The sequence below is a fragment of the Schistocerca nitens genome, chromosome 5, assembly GCF_023898315.1.
Source record: "Schistocerca nitens isolate TAMUIC-IGC-003100 chromosome 5, iqSchNite1.1, whole genome shotgun sequence".
In the NCBI taxonomy this organism is placed as follows: Eukaryota; Metazoa; Arthropoda; class Insecta; order Orthoptera; family Acrididae; genus Schistocerca; species Schistocerca nitens.
In genome coordinates, this window is record NC_064618.1 from 227,385,127 (window position 1) to 227,403,192 (window position 18,066).

The 18,066-nt window shown below is 41.4% G+C and overlaps 1 protein-coding gene across 3 annotated transcripts in view; it reads left to right on the plus strand.

The window, feature by feature from the left end:
* Window positions 1–18,066, plus strand: part of LOC126259302 (protein slit) — an 839,566-nt gene that overhangs the window by 383,138 nt on the left and 438,362 nt on the right. The gene's annotated exons all lie outside the window — the stretch shown is intronic.

Below are 18,066 nucleotides of genomic sequence, written 5' to 3' on the forward strand. Positions count from 1 at the left end.
TGGATGTGTGTGATGTCCTTAGGTTAGTTAGGTTTAAGTAGTTCTAAGTTATAGGGGACTGATGACCTCAGCTGTTAAGTCCCATAGTGCTCAGAGCCGTTTGAGCCATTTCTCCACATAATTTCCATCCCTCTCAACTGCCTTACGCCATCTTGGAACCAGCGCCTGTATACCCGCACGGTAAAATTCTGAACCAACCTGTTGGAGCGACTGTTTGGCAGCGTGCACAAGGGAGTCATCATCTTCAAACCTTGTTCCACGAAGAGGATCTTTCAGTTTCCCGAAGAGATGATGTCACATGGAGCCAGGTCAGGACTGTAAGGCGGGTGTTTCAGTGTTGTCCATCCGAGTTTGTGATCGCTTCCACGGTTTTTTGACTGACATGTGGCCGTGCATTGTCGTGCAACAGCAAAACATCCTGCTTTTGCCGATGTGGTCGAACACGACTCAGTCGAGCTTGAAGTTTCTTCAGTGTCGTCACATATGCATCAGAATTTATGGTGGTTCCACTTGGTATGATGTCCACAAGAAAGAGTCCTTCGGAATCGAAGAAAACCGTAGCCAAAACTTTTCGAGCAGTAGGTGTGGTTTTGATTTTTTTTTTTTTTTTTTTTCTTGGGTGAATTTGCGTGATGCCACTCCACTGACTGCCTCTTCGTCTCTAGTGAAAAATGAGCCATGTTTCATCACCTGTCACAATTCTTCCAAGAAATTCATCTCCAAAAGTTTGCTGCAAAACTTTTTTTTGTTTCTTTGTGAACCACTGTCAACATCCTCGGAACCCACCTGGCACCAACCTTTTTTAACGCCAACACTTTCAGTATTCTGCAAACACTTCCTTCCCCTATCCCAACGTAGTGTGACAATTCGTTCACTGTGATGCGTCTGTCAGCAGTCACCTATTCGTTAACTCTCTGCACATTGTCTGGAGTGTGTGCAGTACGAGGCCTGCCGCTGCGAGGACAATCCACAATATTGCCGTGCCAGCTTTCATCACGTAACCTGCTTGCCCACCGACTAACTGTACTGCGATCGGCAGCAGCATTTCCATGCACCTTTTTCAACCTCTTGTGGATGTTTCCCACTGTCTCATTTTCACAGCACAGGAATTGTATGACAGCACGTTGCTTCTGACGATCGTCAAGGGTAACAGCCATCTTGAAGACATGCTGAAACGGCACCACTCACTGGAACAGGTTGAACTAAGTTTGAAAACAAGCAGGAAGGATGTATCTACACACTGTAAAACTTTCACACATGCAGAATGAAAACTGTATTTTTACAAAAATAGTGTGCATTTCTTTTGGAGTGACCCTCATATATTGAGGTGAGTTAGTGCAGCAAGCAAACTGACAGCCAGCTATTCCTAGTGCGAGAGCTGGTGTTCAAATATAGGGCGTTACTTCAGCCATGTGTTGTAATTTTTGACGTGTAATCGCTATTATCAGAGGTCTGACCTATGTTGCATATGTGGCAATGATCGTAATTTTTTTCCCATGCAGTTCGTATTTTCGTCCTCGGGACGAAATTTGGAACTGTTACTAAAAATACACTTTATTTGCTATTTAGAGAAATTATTTTACTTCTTCCTACTGAAAAAGGAGATCGGAGAGAAATGGATTTGTTCCACAAAATACTTGGCTTCTTATCACGAAACATGCTCTTCATCTACATCTACATTTATACTCTGCAAACGGCCCTGAAGTTCATGGCGTAGGGTACGTCCCATTGTACCAGTTATTAGGGCTCCAAAAATGGTTCTAATGGCTCTGAGCACTATGGGACTTAACACCTGAGGTCATCAGGCCCCTAGAACTTAGAACTCCTTAAATCTAACTAACCTAACGACATTACACACATCCATGTCCGAGGCACGATTCTAACCTGCGACCGTAGCAGTCGCGCGGTTCCGGACTGAAGCGCCTAGGACCGCTCGGCCACCGAGGCCGGCATTAGGGCTCCTTCCCGTTCCATTCACGAATGGACCGCAGGAACAATGACTGAATTCCTTTGTGCGTGCAGTAATTATTCTAATCTTATCCTCACGATCCCTATGTGAGGGATATGTTGAAGATGTGCTGTATTCTTGGAGTCATCATTTAAAGTCGGTTCATGAAACTTTGTTAACAGACTTTCTCTGGATAGTTTACGACTATCTTCGAGACAATTCCAGTTCAGTTCCTTCAGTGTCTCTCTGGCACTCTCCACAGATCAAATAAATCCACCCAAACACACAGGTTCGAATCCTGCCTCGTGCATGGATGTGTGTGATGTCCTTAGGTTAGTTAGGTTTAAGTAGTTCTAAGTTCTAGGGGACTGATGACCACAGATGTTAAGTCCCATAGTGATCAGAGCCATTTGAACCAAACACACAAATTCATATGTGACTTAAGTTCAGAAGGCTGAAAATAAGTTGAAACCATTGTTCATTCATGGCCTTGAAGTGATGTAAAATAGTCACAGTTTTTGGAAATATTATAATGGAAAAATACATTTAAAGTAATTGTATTTTTGAGAATTTTTGTAGGGGACGAAACTGCGTACAAATTTATGTATTTCTGTTTTTGTAGCGTTAACTTTTATGTCCAATACTGGCTTTAGTATGTTACAAATTTAAATTGTAAGTTACCTGCAAGTGGAGAATAAATTCAGGAATTTGTAGGTAGTTCGATAACCTTTCAGGGCTTCTACAGATCTTAACCAACTAAGGTGATGAAATTTGTGTCTCCGACCTTATTCTTCTCCTGTACCTATTTTTAACCCATTGTCCCGCAAGGACCGGTGGGTGGGGGGGAGGAGGGGTAGCTTCTATCTTCTACATTGGCGTCAAACATAGGTGAGCTAGGAAGAGAACCTTCTAGCACAGAAAGTAGTTATTATTGAGATGACTTACTTGCAAGGACCAACTATGCAGCCTATTTACAGGGTCAAATTGTTTCAGGCATACTACTGCAGAAATTATGTTAAGATACAAGAGCAAAACCTTGTAATAATTCATTAAATAAAATAATACTTAACGTATCTTGAGTTAGTAGAGGATGCGGGGCAATGTAGTTCATAGTTTACTTACACTGATCTATCTAGCCCCGAATCCAGAGAGGGATGACTAATACAGGGTGATTCAGGAGGAATGGTCAATACTTAGGGATATGACAGGAAACATTACTCGAAACAAAATGTCTAGTAAACTTGGGCTCTAAAATGCATTCTCTAAAACCTGTGAGCACTTCAATACTAAGAAACAAATCTCTTCTGCTGCAACCTCTTGGCTTTTCATATTTTGGCCAGAGGTTGTATGGACTAAAACAAGAATAAACTCTCGTAGTAAACATCGTCTCTAAAAAGCATATCTTAAGAACTATGTACGCTTGTTCGGTGGAAGAGATATGTTTTACAGTAGCGAAGACGAAGTGCTCAAAGCTCTTAAAGTATGCATATTAAAGCCCATGTATACTGGACATACTTTCTTGTTTTAGTCGATACTACCGCCCCTCAAATTATGTAAAACAAAGAGTGTGCCGTAGACAAGATTTGCTTTGTGTTCTAGCCGCAAGGGGCGTGTCTGGGCACCAAGTGGTCGCGGGATACAATCTCAGTCGGACTACGGATTTTTCAGTCCTCATTATAAAGTACTACTCACAGTCTAGCTTCGTATTCACAGAAACAACAACTACGATTGTAATAATGTGTGCAATTATACGACAGCAACAAACGGTAGAATCAAAAGTTTTAACCGTTTTGATAGAATATTATTTTAGAAAAACTTTACAGTTAAACCACTTATTCTGAAACAATTAACATCCTTCCAACATGGACCTGTATTAAAAGAAAAATAATAATATACCTTTCGCGTTGATGAAAATCTCAATCTCTTTTCTGGCTGTTAGTTATTACTTTGAGGCAAATGGGAAAAGGGCAGCGGTACTTTTTGTATGGTACAACAGTGTGCTTCATTTCCAGGTGCTGCTTGGCCAGCTTCTTGGCGTCTACGAAGCAACCAACAGCTGTTCTCTGTTGGTGCTTCTGCGTCTTTCGGCAATGACTCTGCACGATTATCATTTCTTTTGCAACTAGTATGATGAATGACCTTCCAGCTGAAGAGAAGCGCTTTCCATCAGTCATAGCAGCACAGTGTCCTATTCAAGGAGTGTGTCTCAGTCGCCTCTCTCCCTAAGTGTTCTGTAAAATTCACCTTGGCCATGTACTTTCTTTCGACTGGTCAGTTCAGCTTTTTCATCCTGCCACTCGACTTAAGTTTTAGTAATATTAATAGATTTTTTTGTAAAGCCTTCTTTTCCTGCGCTAAAAGAAACACTTGCCATAAATGTTCATTCTATAAGCATTGCGTACTTCTTTTACTGATGTCTACCACACTCTGCAACTTCCGTGTCCTGCTGAGTGATATAACTTCTTGTTTTAGTTATGACTCAAGTAAAAGAGGGTTATATCATTTCTATTTCAGTGTTCACCACGTGTACTGAAAGTTTGTTGTTCATGACACAGCTTACAACGATAGTTTCCTGCTATTCGAGAAACGAACTAAGATATTGTTGGCTTCCTGTGTCAACACCAAATGCCGGATGGAGGGCTATTTGGCATATACCGCCCGTCCAACAAATTCTCAGCCATTTAGGCGACGTCGGCCCAGTAACAACGGTGACAGCTTGAACTAACAACTGTAAATAACAGATGTGCATTGCACCAGTCAGATGTGAGCAACAGTGTCCAGTAGTGTGTCAATGTTGCTGTGTCACAAATGGCAACAGAGCAGCATCTCTAAGTTAAGTGTTCAAGACAATTTCCAGAATGTTTTAAGAACAGAAAAGTATGTGCGAAGCTTGTCCCGCACACCTTGATTCCCAAACATAAACAACGACGCACAGGTGCCTGACGCGATTTGATTGAAATGCAAAACGCGAATTATCCTTTCTGGAAAAAATCTTCTGCGATGACGAACCCACCACAGAACAACAATTGCAGAAATTCACATGAAGGGTCAACGTGTGACGATGTAACCGACATTCAACAAGCCAAAGTGCCGCCCGATTTGTGAACAACATCCCAAAAAAGAACCTTTCTGACAATTTCACATGGTTATATGAACGTTCTGTGTGCTGTATTCAAGTGAGCGGGGGAGGGGGGGGGTAGGAGGTCTGAATAGAACAAGTGATGTGTCGAAACCACCATCGTAACATTTCTCGGTCTTTATATTAGTCTAATGTCTAAACTTTTTGGACTAACGGGGGGTAGTAGGGATGACTCGTGGGAAACAAAAGAAAAGAGTTTGCCAAAAATTCAGAGAGAAGTCCTTGTAGAAATGACCCTTTCAATACCGTTGTTTTCTGCCACCATTCTAAGAAGTAAGTGTTGCACTAAGCGGTTTCATGATTTCAGTCAGCTACTCCCAGTTCCTACTACTGAGTTAACGATGCGCTCGTCGCTACGAATATAAATTGCTTTTTCTCGTCTCTTGCTGCGTACGCTCACTCAAATCGTACAGCTGTATTATATCTTCTACTTTATAACAGGAAACTATCTCCCATCTCTTCTATTCAGAACAAGTGACAGAACGTGCACTTGACACCTGCTGTTAGTTCTGGAACTTCTAGACTATGCACAGAGCAATTTAGATGCGGGACGGTGATAGAAGGCTTGACAAACATTCCATTGTCACTTCTGTAATCGAGCTGCGACATTAAACTTCGCGCCACTGGGCGCAACTTCATTCCAAGCGGGAAGTCGTAGAAGCGCCCCCGCCTTAACGAGTAATGGGAACATCAGGAGGCTGTCGTTTATTGCCACATCAGTAGCTACGTCTTTAAATATTGAAACACCACGTCCTCAGTTTTGGCACCAACATTACGGCGCTTGTCACGAACGATCGAGAGGTAGTCGATAACGGAAATATGTAACCTTCTATCACTGCTTTGACCCATAATGTCACTAAAATTGCTGATTTAAACAATTCGTCGAAATCCAGTGACCGTATAATACGAGCCATTACAAGGACAATACTGATATTCCTGATATCACATTCGTTAGTTTCGCCAAGTTACAACCAAACTGCCACCTTTCAACAAAACCTACAGCAACCTCACGAAAGGCAAGGTTAAGGGTTCGCGTCCTGATCCGGCACATATTTTTAATCTTCCAGGAAGTTTTAAGCCAGTGCACAAAGTGAAATTTCATTCTGGAAACCTCGACGACGATCTGCGCGCCTCTTCAAAATGGTTCAAACGGCTCTGAGCACTATGGGACTTAGCATCTGTGGTCATCAGTCCTCTAGAACTTAGAACTACTTAAACCTGACTAACCTAAGGACATCACACAGAGCCATGCCCGAGGCAGGATTCGAACCTGCGACTGTAGCGGTCACGCGGTTCCAGACTGAAGCGCCCAGAACCGCACGGCCACACCGGCCGGCCGCGCCTCTTCATTCTTTCGTCAAAGTGTGTATTAAAAAGTACAATAGAGAATAGAAGTGAATGTACCGTTTGCGCAAGGAACAACATCGTTATATCACGGGTCAGAGCTGAAGTCTGGTATCGATAAGTTGAATTCATCACCCTAAATAGCTCATACTGAGTTCTCATGACGGAAAGTAACTACTACATTGTCCTTTTCATAGTTTTGTATGTCAAGGCGGCTGTGTTTATCTTAACACTTTAACCGCAATGGATTTCAAAATCACGTGGCTTCCACATACTGTGAGAAGCAATGTACAATACTTCTGCCAGTATCTCGTGTGTTCATGATGCAGAACCATACATCACCATGTATGACTGCATATCAGATCAGCTTGCAGGTTGTACTGAACCCTCTCGGTTTAGTCGGTTTAGACGCAGCCTTAGCCGTCAGCCACTTCACGAGATGCGTTCAGGAGGAAGTATTAAGTTCCCCGACTCTTCATGGGACGTACGCTCTCATTTTAACAAACCTTTCTGTGAACAACATCGCCTCTCTTGTCCGCTACTTGAGTGAGATGATCTCTGTAATGCTCTAGCGATTGCTAAACGCACACGTCACGAAACGTAGCGCTCTTCTTTGGATTTCGTTAATCTAATACAAGCATATGACCTGATATGTGTCCCCTGCTAACGAACAGTACTGACCAAGCGGCCGATCTCGAAGCTATCACATCGGTGGATGAATTACATTTCACTCGGATTCTTCGAATAAGTCTCAGTCTACCACCTGCTATACATGTAGCTAGTTTCATGTTGTAGTTCACTCAGAGTGTGTGCTCCAAGATACTTTGCCACTGTTAAGTGTTCCCAGCGTTCAATCGCGCATAGTGTAACCAACGATAATGGGTTTTCTATTTATGCCAATACGCAGCATTCCTTTGCTTTGGGGTCAGCTTCCACTTTATACGACAATCGTTGGTCCTCTTCAGATCTTCCTACGTTTTACTACAATATACTGGCTATTCAGCAATTATATTTCAAATAGGCTCACAAATATTCTTTCGCCATAAACTGGATAATTTTTTATGGGTTTGATGTGGAGAATACTTGAAACTGAGTAATGTATTTGTAAAGTAGGAAACTGCTTAAGTTGGATTAAAAATTTGTTTAATCGGACGACCGTTTCAAAGAATTAGAGCTCCCTCCTCAAAGAAGGGAAGGCTATTTATAAATATATCTACATCTACATCATCTACGTGATTACTCTGCTATTTAAAATAAAGTGCCTGGCAGAGGGTTCAATGAACCAAGCTGTCTCTCTACCGATCCACTCTCGAACGGCACGCGGGAAAAACGAGCACTTAAATTTTTCTGTGCGAGCCCTGATTTCTCTTATTTTATCGTGATGATCATTTTTCCCTATGTAGGTGGGTGCCAACAGAATGTTTTCGCAATCGGAGGAGAAAACTGGTGATTGAAATTTCATGAGAAGATCCAGTCGCAATGATAAACGCCTTTGTATTAATGATCGCCACTCCAATTCATGTATCATGTCTGTGACACTATCTCCCCTACTTCGCCATAATACAAAACGAGCTGCCCTTCTTTGTAGTTTTTCGATGTCATCCGTCAGGCCCACCTGATGCGGATCCCACACCACACAGCAGTACTCCAGAATAGGGCGGACAAACGTGGTGTAAGCGGTCTCTTTAGTAGATTTGTTGCACCTCCTAAGTGTTCTGCCAGTGAATCGCAGTTTTTTGTTTGCTCTACCCACAATATTATCTATGTGATCGTTCCAATTTAGGTTACTTGTAATTGTAATCCCTAAGTATTTAGTTGAATTTATAGCCTTCAGATTTGTGTGTCTTATCGCGTAATCGAAATTTAGCTGATTTCTTTTAGTACTCATGTGAATAACTTCACACATTTCTTTATTCAGGGTCAATTGCCACTTTTCACACCATACAGATATCTAAATCCTTTTGCAAGTCGTTTTGATCATCTGATGACTTTACAAGACGGTAAATGACAGCATCATCTGCAAACAATCTAAGACGGCTACTCAGATTGCCTCCTATGTCGTTAATATAGATCAGGAACAATAGACGGCCTATAACACTTCCTTGGGGAACGCCGGATATTACTTCTGCTTTATTAGATGACTATCCGTCTATAACTACGAACTGTGACCTTTCTGATAGGAAATCACGAATCCAGTCGCACAACTGAGGCGATACTCCGTAGGCACGCAGTTTGGTTAGAAGACGCTTGTGAAGAACGGTGTCGAAAGCCTTCTGGAAAGCCGGCCGGAGTGGCCGAGCGCTTCTAGGTGCTACAGTCTGGAACCGCGCGACCGCTACGGTCGTAGGTTCGAATCCTGCATCGGGCATGGATGTGTGTGATGTCCTTAGGTTAGTTAGGTTTAAGTAGTTCTAAGTTCTAGAGGACTGATGACCAAAGAAGTTAAGTCCTATAGTGCTCAGAGCCATTTGAACCTTCTGGAAATCTAAAAACATGGAATCAATGTGACATCCCCTGTCGATAGTATAAAGAGCTAGTTGTGTTTCACAGGAACGATATTTTCTGAAACCGTGCTGAATATGTGTCAGTAAATCATTTTCTTCGAGGTACTTCATAATGTTCGAATACAGTATATGTTCTAAAACCCTACTGCAAATCGACGTTAGTGATATAGGCCTGTAATTCAATGGATTACTCCTACGTCACTTTTTGGGTATTGGTGTGACTTGAGCAATTTTCCAGTCTTTAGGTACGGATCTTTCTGTGAGCGAATGGTTGTACATATTTGCTAAATATGGAGCTATTTTATCAGCATACTCTGAGAGGAACCTGACTGGTATACAGTCTGGACCGGAGGCCTTGCCTTTATTAAGTGATTTAAGCTGCTTTGTTACACCGAGGATATCTACTTCTATGTTTCTCATCTTGGCAGTTGTTCTTGATTGGAATTCAAAAAGTTACGAATGAGATAATCCGCAGAATGATGTCATACTCAGTTAAAAACAATCGTGCATGTGTTGCTGTCATACCAGTCAATATGGAAACTGAAGCTCACGCCCTCCCACGTGTAAGGGACTGAGGCCGGCCGCAGTGGCCATGCGGTTCTAGGCGCTACAGTATGGAACCGCGCGACCGCTACGGTCGCAGGTTAGAATCCTGCCTCGGGCATGGATGTGTGTGATGTCCTTAGGTTAGTTAGGTTTAAGTAGTTCTAAGTTCTAGGGGACTGATGACCAAAGAAGTTAAGTCCCATAGTGCTCAGAGCCGTTTGAACCATTTAAGGGACTGAAAACCACAACACGTTTCGTAGCCAGAGATAAGTAGGCAAAATGCCATATAAAGGCTACGTACAGCCAGCAAGCACGTCACCGAGACCACCATGGAAGTATGTAGGTCCACCTGCCGAGGGTTTAGGAGGACGTGACTGCGCGTACGCTGAACATATGAACCAAAACGAATCGTCAACCATACCAAGAATGACGCGAAACACGGAATGTCAGTCACTGCTTCCTAACACTCCCTAAGTTACTTCTGAGTTCCATCTGCTATGCAGTCACAATCCTGGTCCCATGCTCCTTAAGCACTTATTCTATTTACTGATTCTCAAGAAAGTCAAGTAACGCACTGTATACTACATCTTTACATAAACTCTGCAACAGACCATACTAGAGCTGTAAAACTACCGTAGGCTACCGTAAGCAAGCGCAGACTACGGTAGTTTTCCTAGTAGGTCGTACCTGCCTTACCTGTACATTAGGTGTGTTGCATATATATCAGGCTTTACCCCATAACGATCGCCTTCTTTGCGTATGCGATCAGTGTTATTAGATTCCTCTAAAATCCGGAAGTTTGAACTGTCTAGAAACTGAGTGAAGATATATAAAGAGCCAGATAACATACAGAACATTTTTGTTCTACATAGTCATCCTCGTGCATGTTACTTAAAAGTCAACAGTATTTATAGCTGAATTACAATTTTCAATGTTTAGTTCTGATTCTGTTCAAAATTTTTTTATTTGTAACGTGAAACACAGGATGTTGTATTGAAAATAAAGAAAACAATACTGATTTATCATATAGCACTAGAAATCGCATTTTCTCGACAAAAAGGTAAAACGGAAACACTGCAAAGAAATATCAAACATTGCTTCAATATTTCGCCGGATATGAAACATGTTTCTGTTATTCATATACAATTTTTGCATCTATCAATAACAACAGGAAATTGTTACCTAAATGTTCTATTGATCACAAAATAACAGTAATTATGTATATTTTTTATGTTTGTGCATGTAAACTGTACTTGCTTCGAGAGTAATTGGTTTGATTACATAAAAGCGCAGAGTTTTTTTACTTATAAAATGTAATTTATGCTCTGGGAGGATATAAAATAAAAATTTGACTTACACTGAATGTTGTGCAGTTCTAATTACGTGCCAAACTAACAACCAAAGAAATAGAAAACAAAGAGAAGTCATCGGCTCCCAGTTCCTCTTTAACTCATACATTTATGTTTCTTTCCCTACCAATGCTACCGGTAGTCCTACCATTGACCGCGTCATTTATGTAGCGTACCAGGACTACAGTACTGAGGTTTTGGGAGAGCGCTACTCTAGATGTCACTCATAAAACAATGAACGTGATTACGAAAATAGTATTAAAAACACCACACTAAATCGAATCCTCCTTCACTGCGTTTTCGTTCCTAATTGTCTACCACAGTTTATTTGACAATTAACACTTACGTTAGCCTTATATTCATTGCTAGCTGGATAGGGACAAGAACAGAAGCACCTCCTTTTCGTACCTTCTATCTCCATAATATAATTCGGTTTAAGGGGATAGCATTGAAATACGTCCACCCTCGTCTATCGTGCTCAGGTAGTTGTCTGTCCCAGCGGACTTGGAGCTTTAGAAGCCGGATTAATCCACAACGTGGGTGCTGATTAGGATACGCGGAGAATGCTGGGAGGCATTATTTTGTACTGGATGTCCACCACTCCATTCCTCATTCCTGGCCACAGTCGAGAAACTTGTAAGTAGGGCGCGCCTTCATAAATTCTCTTTCTTTCTGCGAACCATACCAGAGCAGAATAGGCGGGATTAAGCTGAGCCAGCCAGTTGGGCTGGCGCCAACACTCTGTTCACTGCAGAGGGAGCTTAGTTGGGCTCGGTGTACTCCTGTGGTTGACGTGTGGAGCCAATCCATAGATTAGATTTATTTTGCAGTACCCACCTAACTCTAATACCAACTGCACGAAACGTTTCGGGGCCCCGTCGAAAAAAAAGAGGTACAATATGACACACAAAGATTTATAATTCATGGTATGTGATTTATACGTGTCTGACGTCCATATTGTTTTAAAAACAAGTGAAGAGTGGAAATATCCACCGTTCTAAACGCCAAACCTCACCTTGTATCTTTTCTTGTACATACTCGTAATATACTTGGATCTAAAAACTGAAAACAAATTTTCGTATCATTGCATTATGCTGCTGAATTTATTACTGCTACAAATAATGAGGCAAATTAGAAAATTAATTAATTATTAAGAACTTTTTACGTGTGATACCAGGGAACTGACTGGTTCTAAATGTCAATAAGAAAGTTTTCGTTTCAAGTAGTATTAGCATTAATGCCCTACGTTTTATTTGTGATTTTACAAGTACAGAAATACAACAGTAATATTTTAACTAGTAGAACTATAGTCAACGAAGAACATTTCTCGTATCTTTTAAATTTTTACTTCAGAGTAACAAAATTAATACAAGAAGAAAACCAGTTATCACTGATTTCTGTTTCTTACATAACTTCATTCTTGGGACCTGATGTTACAAAGTTTACTGTGCAACTCCTTGTGTTGAGATATAAATGGCAATATCGTCAAGATGTCTTCCTGTTTTGCTAGTGATAAACTTAGCTGTCTTTCAGATGATCTACAGCATGACAAACATTAGTCAAGGTCTTCCTTTCTTTGAATACATTGACATTTTTCCACCTTTCTGTTCGCGCTAAGAATTTTAAATTATTGTGTGAGATCGCTGGCTATGAGAGACTTTGATCAAACTGCTTTTAGTGGGTGTGAGTGTGGAGGAATGCGCTGTCATCGGTCTTCTGATTTGTTTACTGCTGCACGCCTCGATTTTCTCTCAGGCACCAATCTCTTCATCTCAGAGTAGCTCTTAAACGCAAAGTCCTAAATTTAATCCGAAAATGGAAGGGAATTATTAACGGGGAATTAAAATTAACAGAAATTACCGTTTGAATTGTCATTCGTAACCAGAAATCATATTGCTGGAAGAGAATGAAAATGACCTAAAAGGGCATTACATTTATCAGATAAGATTTGTGAAGAATACCATTTGACGATCTCGGAAGAAAGACAAAATCAACGGCTTTTAGAGTAAAATATCCTACAACACAACAATATAACAGGCCAAGACTTTTAACTACTTAGGTTCGAGTATGACGAAGATACAGAGAAGAAATTAGCGAAATTTGGTACATATGTAGGACAGTAAACAGACATCTAAAAAATAAAACGCTGGAAAAAAAGATTGTACTTTTATAAGACAATGACACTTCCAATACTTATTGATGGAAGTGAAACGTCAAGAAAGCAGCATACAGGCAACAGAGATAAGATTTCTAAGAGCAGTAAAGGGATGCACAAGATCCGACAGATTTCAAAATTCGGAAATTAGACAAGAATTGAATATATTTAATCTCCTCAATAAAATACAAGAAAATAGGAGAAACTGTGACGAATATCTCTAATGAATTAGTGGAGAAAAGGCTCTCTTTCCATATAAGAGGAGTTAAGCCATCTGCGTGAAGAAGTCAAGGAAGAGCGAGGAAGCGATGGGTAACAGGCAAAACGAAACAAAAATGGCTTAATGCTTGAAGTGAAGATGAACTCTAATGATGTTATGGCATTACTGGCCAGGAGACGCGATCCGGTGTTGTTCAGCCCCTTAGGGCAAGTCATTTTACTTGATGAGACTTCGGCGACTTGCACGCTGATGATGACGTCATGATGATGACAGCACAACGCCCAGTCCCCGAGCAGATAAATCCCATATTCGGCTGAGAATCGAACCTTGGTCCTCTGCGTGGCAGCAGCTCTGGTCACTCAGCTATTTAGGTAGAGAAGTGGTGGTGGTGGTGGTGGTAATAATAATATTGCAATTCCTCTCTCCTTGAACAAATATTGCCTGTAGCCACATGGAAGTATTTCCCTGATATCTTTACACGTATCCTAGCATTCTGCGCTTCATTATCGTTAGTTGTTGTTGTGGTCTTCAGTCCAGAGACTGGCTTGATGCAGCTCTCCATGCTACTCTATGCAAGCTACTCTGTGCAAGCCTCTTCATCTCCCAGTACCTACTGCAACCTACATCCTTCTGAATCTGTTTAGTGTATTCATTTCTTGGTCTCCCTGTACGATTTTTACCTTCCACGCCGCCCTCCAGTACTAAATTGGTGATCCCTTGATGCCTCAGAATATGCCCTACCAACCGATCCCTTCTTCTAGTCAAGTACCTCCTCATTAGTTATGTGATCTACCCATGTAATCTTCAGCATTCTTCTGTAGCACCACATTTCCAAAGCTTCTATTCTCTTTTTGTCTAAACTATTTATCGTCCCCCTTTCACTTCCATACATGGCTACACTCCATACAAATACTTTCAGAAACGACTTCCTGACACTTAAATCTATACTCGATGTTAACAAATTTTTCTTCTTCAGAAACGCTTTCCTTGCCATTGCCAGTCTACATTTTCTATCCTCTCTACTTCGACCATCATTAGTTATTTTGCTCCCAAATAGCAAAACTCATTTACTACTTTAAGCGTATCATTTCCTAATATAATTCCCGCCGCATCACCCGGTTTAATTCGACTACATTCCATGTATTTGCCACACATTCCTTTGGTCGCCGAATCTGCAGACACCGTCCATTAATTGTCAGCATCTTCGTGCAACACCATTTCACACGCTTAGATTATCTTCTTTTCCGATGTTCCCACAGTTCATATTTCACATCTATACTTTGCTGCGATCCATATGCATATCCCCATTTATTTTTTAAGCCCTTCCCCCATGAACCATGGACCTTGCCGTTGGTGGGGAGGCTTGCGTGCCTCAGCGATACAGATGGCCGTACCGTAGGTGCAACCACAACGGAGGGGTTTCTGTTGAGAGGCCAGACAAACATGTGGTTCCTGAAGAGGGGCAGCAGCCTTTTCAGTAGTTGCAGGGGCAACAGTCTGGATGATTGACTGATCAGGCCTTGTAACATTAACCAAAACGGCCTTGCTGTGCTGGTACTGCGAACGGCTGAAAGCAAGGGGAAACTACAGCCGTAATTTTTCCCGAGGACATGCAGCTTTACTGTATGATTAAATGATGATGGCGTCCTCTTGGGTAAATATTCCGGAGGTAAAATACTCCCCCATTCGGATCTCCGGGCGGGGACTACTCAAGAGGACGTCGTTATCGGGAGAAAGAAAACTGGCATTCTACGGATCGGAGCGTGGAATGTCAGATCCCTTAATCGGGCAGGTAGGTTAGAAAATTTAAAAAGGGAAATGGACAGGTTAAAGTTAGATATAGTGGGAATTAGTGAAGTTCGGTGGCAGGAGGAACAAGACTTTTGGTCAGGTGATTACAGGGTTATAAATACAAAATCAAATAGGGGTAATGCAGGAGTAGGTTTAATAATGAATAAAAAAAAATAGGAGTGCGGGTTAGCTACTACAAACAGCATAGTGAACGCATTATTGTGGCCAAGATAGACACAAAGCCCATGCCTACTACAGTAGTACAAGTTTATATGCCAACTAGCTCTGCAGATGATGAAGAAATTGATGAAATGTATGACGAGATAAAAGAAATTATTCAGGTAGTGAAGGGATACGAAAATTTAATAGTCATGGGTGACTGAAATTCGTCAGTAGGAAAAGGGAGAGAAGGAAACATAGTAGGTGAATATGGATTGGGGGGAAGAAATGAAAGAGGAAGCCGCCTTGTAGAATTTTGCACAGAGCATAACTTAATCATAGCTAACACTTGGTTCAAGAATCATGAAAGAAGGTTGTATACCTGGAAGAATCCTGGAGATACTAATAGGTATCAGATAGATTATATGATGGTAAGACAGAGATTTAGGAACCAGGTTTTAAATTGTAAGACATTTCCAGGGGCAGATGTGGATTCTGACCACAATCTATTGGTTATGAACTGCAGATTGAAACTGAAGAAACTGCAAAAAGGTGGGAATTTAAGGAGATGGGACCTGGATAAACTGAAAGAACCAGAGGTTGTAGAGAGTTTCAGGGAGAGCATAAGGGAACAAGTGACAGGAATGGGGGAAAGAAATACAGTAGAAGAAGAATGGGTAGCTCTGAGGGATGAAGTAGTGAAGGTAGCAGAGGATCAAGTAGGTAAAAAGACGAGGGCTAATAGAAATCCTTGGGTAACAGAAGAAATATTGAATTTAACTGATGAAAGGAGAAAATATAAAAATGCAGTAAATGAAGCAGGCAAAAGGGAATACAAACGTCTCAAAAATGAGATCGACAGGAAGTGCAAAATGGCTAAGCAGGGATGGCTAGAGGACAAATGTAAGGATGTAGAGGCTAGTCTCACTAGGGGTAAGATAGATACTGCCTACAGGAAAATTAAAGAGACCTTTGGAGAGAAGAGAACCACTTGTATGAATATCAAGAGCTCAGATGGCAACCCAGTTCTAAGCAAAGAAGGGAAGGCAGAAAGGTGGAAGGAGTATATAGAGGGTTTATACAAGGGCGATGTACTTGAGGACAATATTATGGAAATGGAAGAGGATGTAGATGAAGATGAAATGGGAGATAAGATACTGCGTAAAGAGTTTGACAGAGCACTGAAAGACCTGAGTCGAAACAAGGCCCCGGGAGTAGACAACATTCCATTAGAACTACTGATGGCCTTGGGAGAGCCAGTCCTGACAAAACTCTACCATCTGGTGAGCAAGATGTATGAGACAGGCGAAATACCCACAGACTTCAAGAAGAATATAATAATTCCAATCCCAAAGAAAGCAGGTGCTGACAGATGTGAAAATTACCGAACAATGAGTTTAATAAGTCACAGCTGCAAAATACTAACGCGAATTCTTTACAGACGAATGGAAAAACTGGTAGAAGCGGACCTCGGGGAAGATCAGTTTGGATTCCGTAGAAATGTTGGAACACGTGAGGCAATACTAACCTTACGACTTATCTTAGAAGAAAGATTAAGAAAAGGCAAACCTACGTTTCTAGCATTTGTAGACTTAGAGAAAGCTTTTGACAACGTTAACTGGAATACTCTCTTTCAAATTCTGAAGGTGGCAGGGGTAAAATACAGGGAGCGAAAGGCTATTTACAATTTGTACAGAAACCAGATGGCAGTTATAAGAGTCAAGGGGCATGAAAGGGAAGCAGTGGTTGGGAAAGGAGTGAGACAGGGTTGTAGCCTCTCCCCGATGTTATTCAATCTGTATATTGAGCAAGCAGTAAAGGAAACAAAAGAAAAATTCGGAGTAGGTATTAAAATTCACGGAGAAGAAGTAAAAACTTTTAGGTTTGCCGATGACATTGTAATTCTGTCAGAGAACAGCAAAGGACTTGGAAGAGCAGTTGAACGGAATGGACAGTGTCTTGAAAGGAGGATATAAGATGAACATCAACAAAAGCAAAACGAGGATAATGGAATGTAGTCAAATGAAATCGGGTGTTGCTGAGGGGATTAGATTAGGAAATGAGACACTTAAAGTAGTAAAGGAGTTTTGCTATTTAGGGAGTAAAATAACTGATGATGGTCGAAGTAGAGAGGATATAAAATGTAGACTGGCAATGGCAAGGAAATCGTTTCTGAAGAAGAGAAATTTGTTAACATCGAGTATAGATTTAAGTGTCAGGAAGTCGTTTCTGAAAGTATTTGTATGGAGTGTAGCCATGTATGGAAGTGAAACATGTACGATAACCAGTTTGGACAAGAAGAGAATACAAGCTTTCGAAATGTGGTGCTACAGAAGAATGCTGAAGATAAGGTGGGTAGATCACGTAACTAATGAGGAGGTATTGAATAGGATTGGGGAGAAGAGAAGTTTGTGGCACAACTTGACTAGAAGAAGGGATCGGTTGGTAGGACATGTTTTGAGGCATCAAGGGATCACAAATTTAGCATTGGAGGGCAGCGTGGAGGGTAAAAATCGTAGAGGGAGACCAAGAGATCAATACACTAAGCAGATTCAGAAGGATGTAGGTTGCAGTAGGTACTGGGAGATGAAGAAGCTTGCACAGGATAGAGTAGCATGGAGAGCTGCATCAAACCAGTCTCAGGACTGAAGACCACAACAACAACAACATGACATCTTTAAACGAGGCATGCCCTCTTTGTCTGAGTTAATGTCGACCGCACTTCCTCCATCGTGCATTATTTTGCTATCGAGTTGGGAGAACTCCTTCACTTCGTCTACTAATTAGTCAAAGGCAAGACAAATAACCTACACATTGCCATAGATATACACTGTTCCCTTAAGATTTTGTTTCAGTTACCTGTTTGGAGTGGTGGAATCTAGACGAGCTGGCAAGCATAGCGTGTGACGAG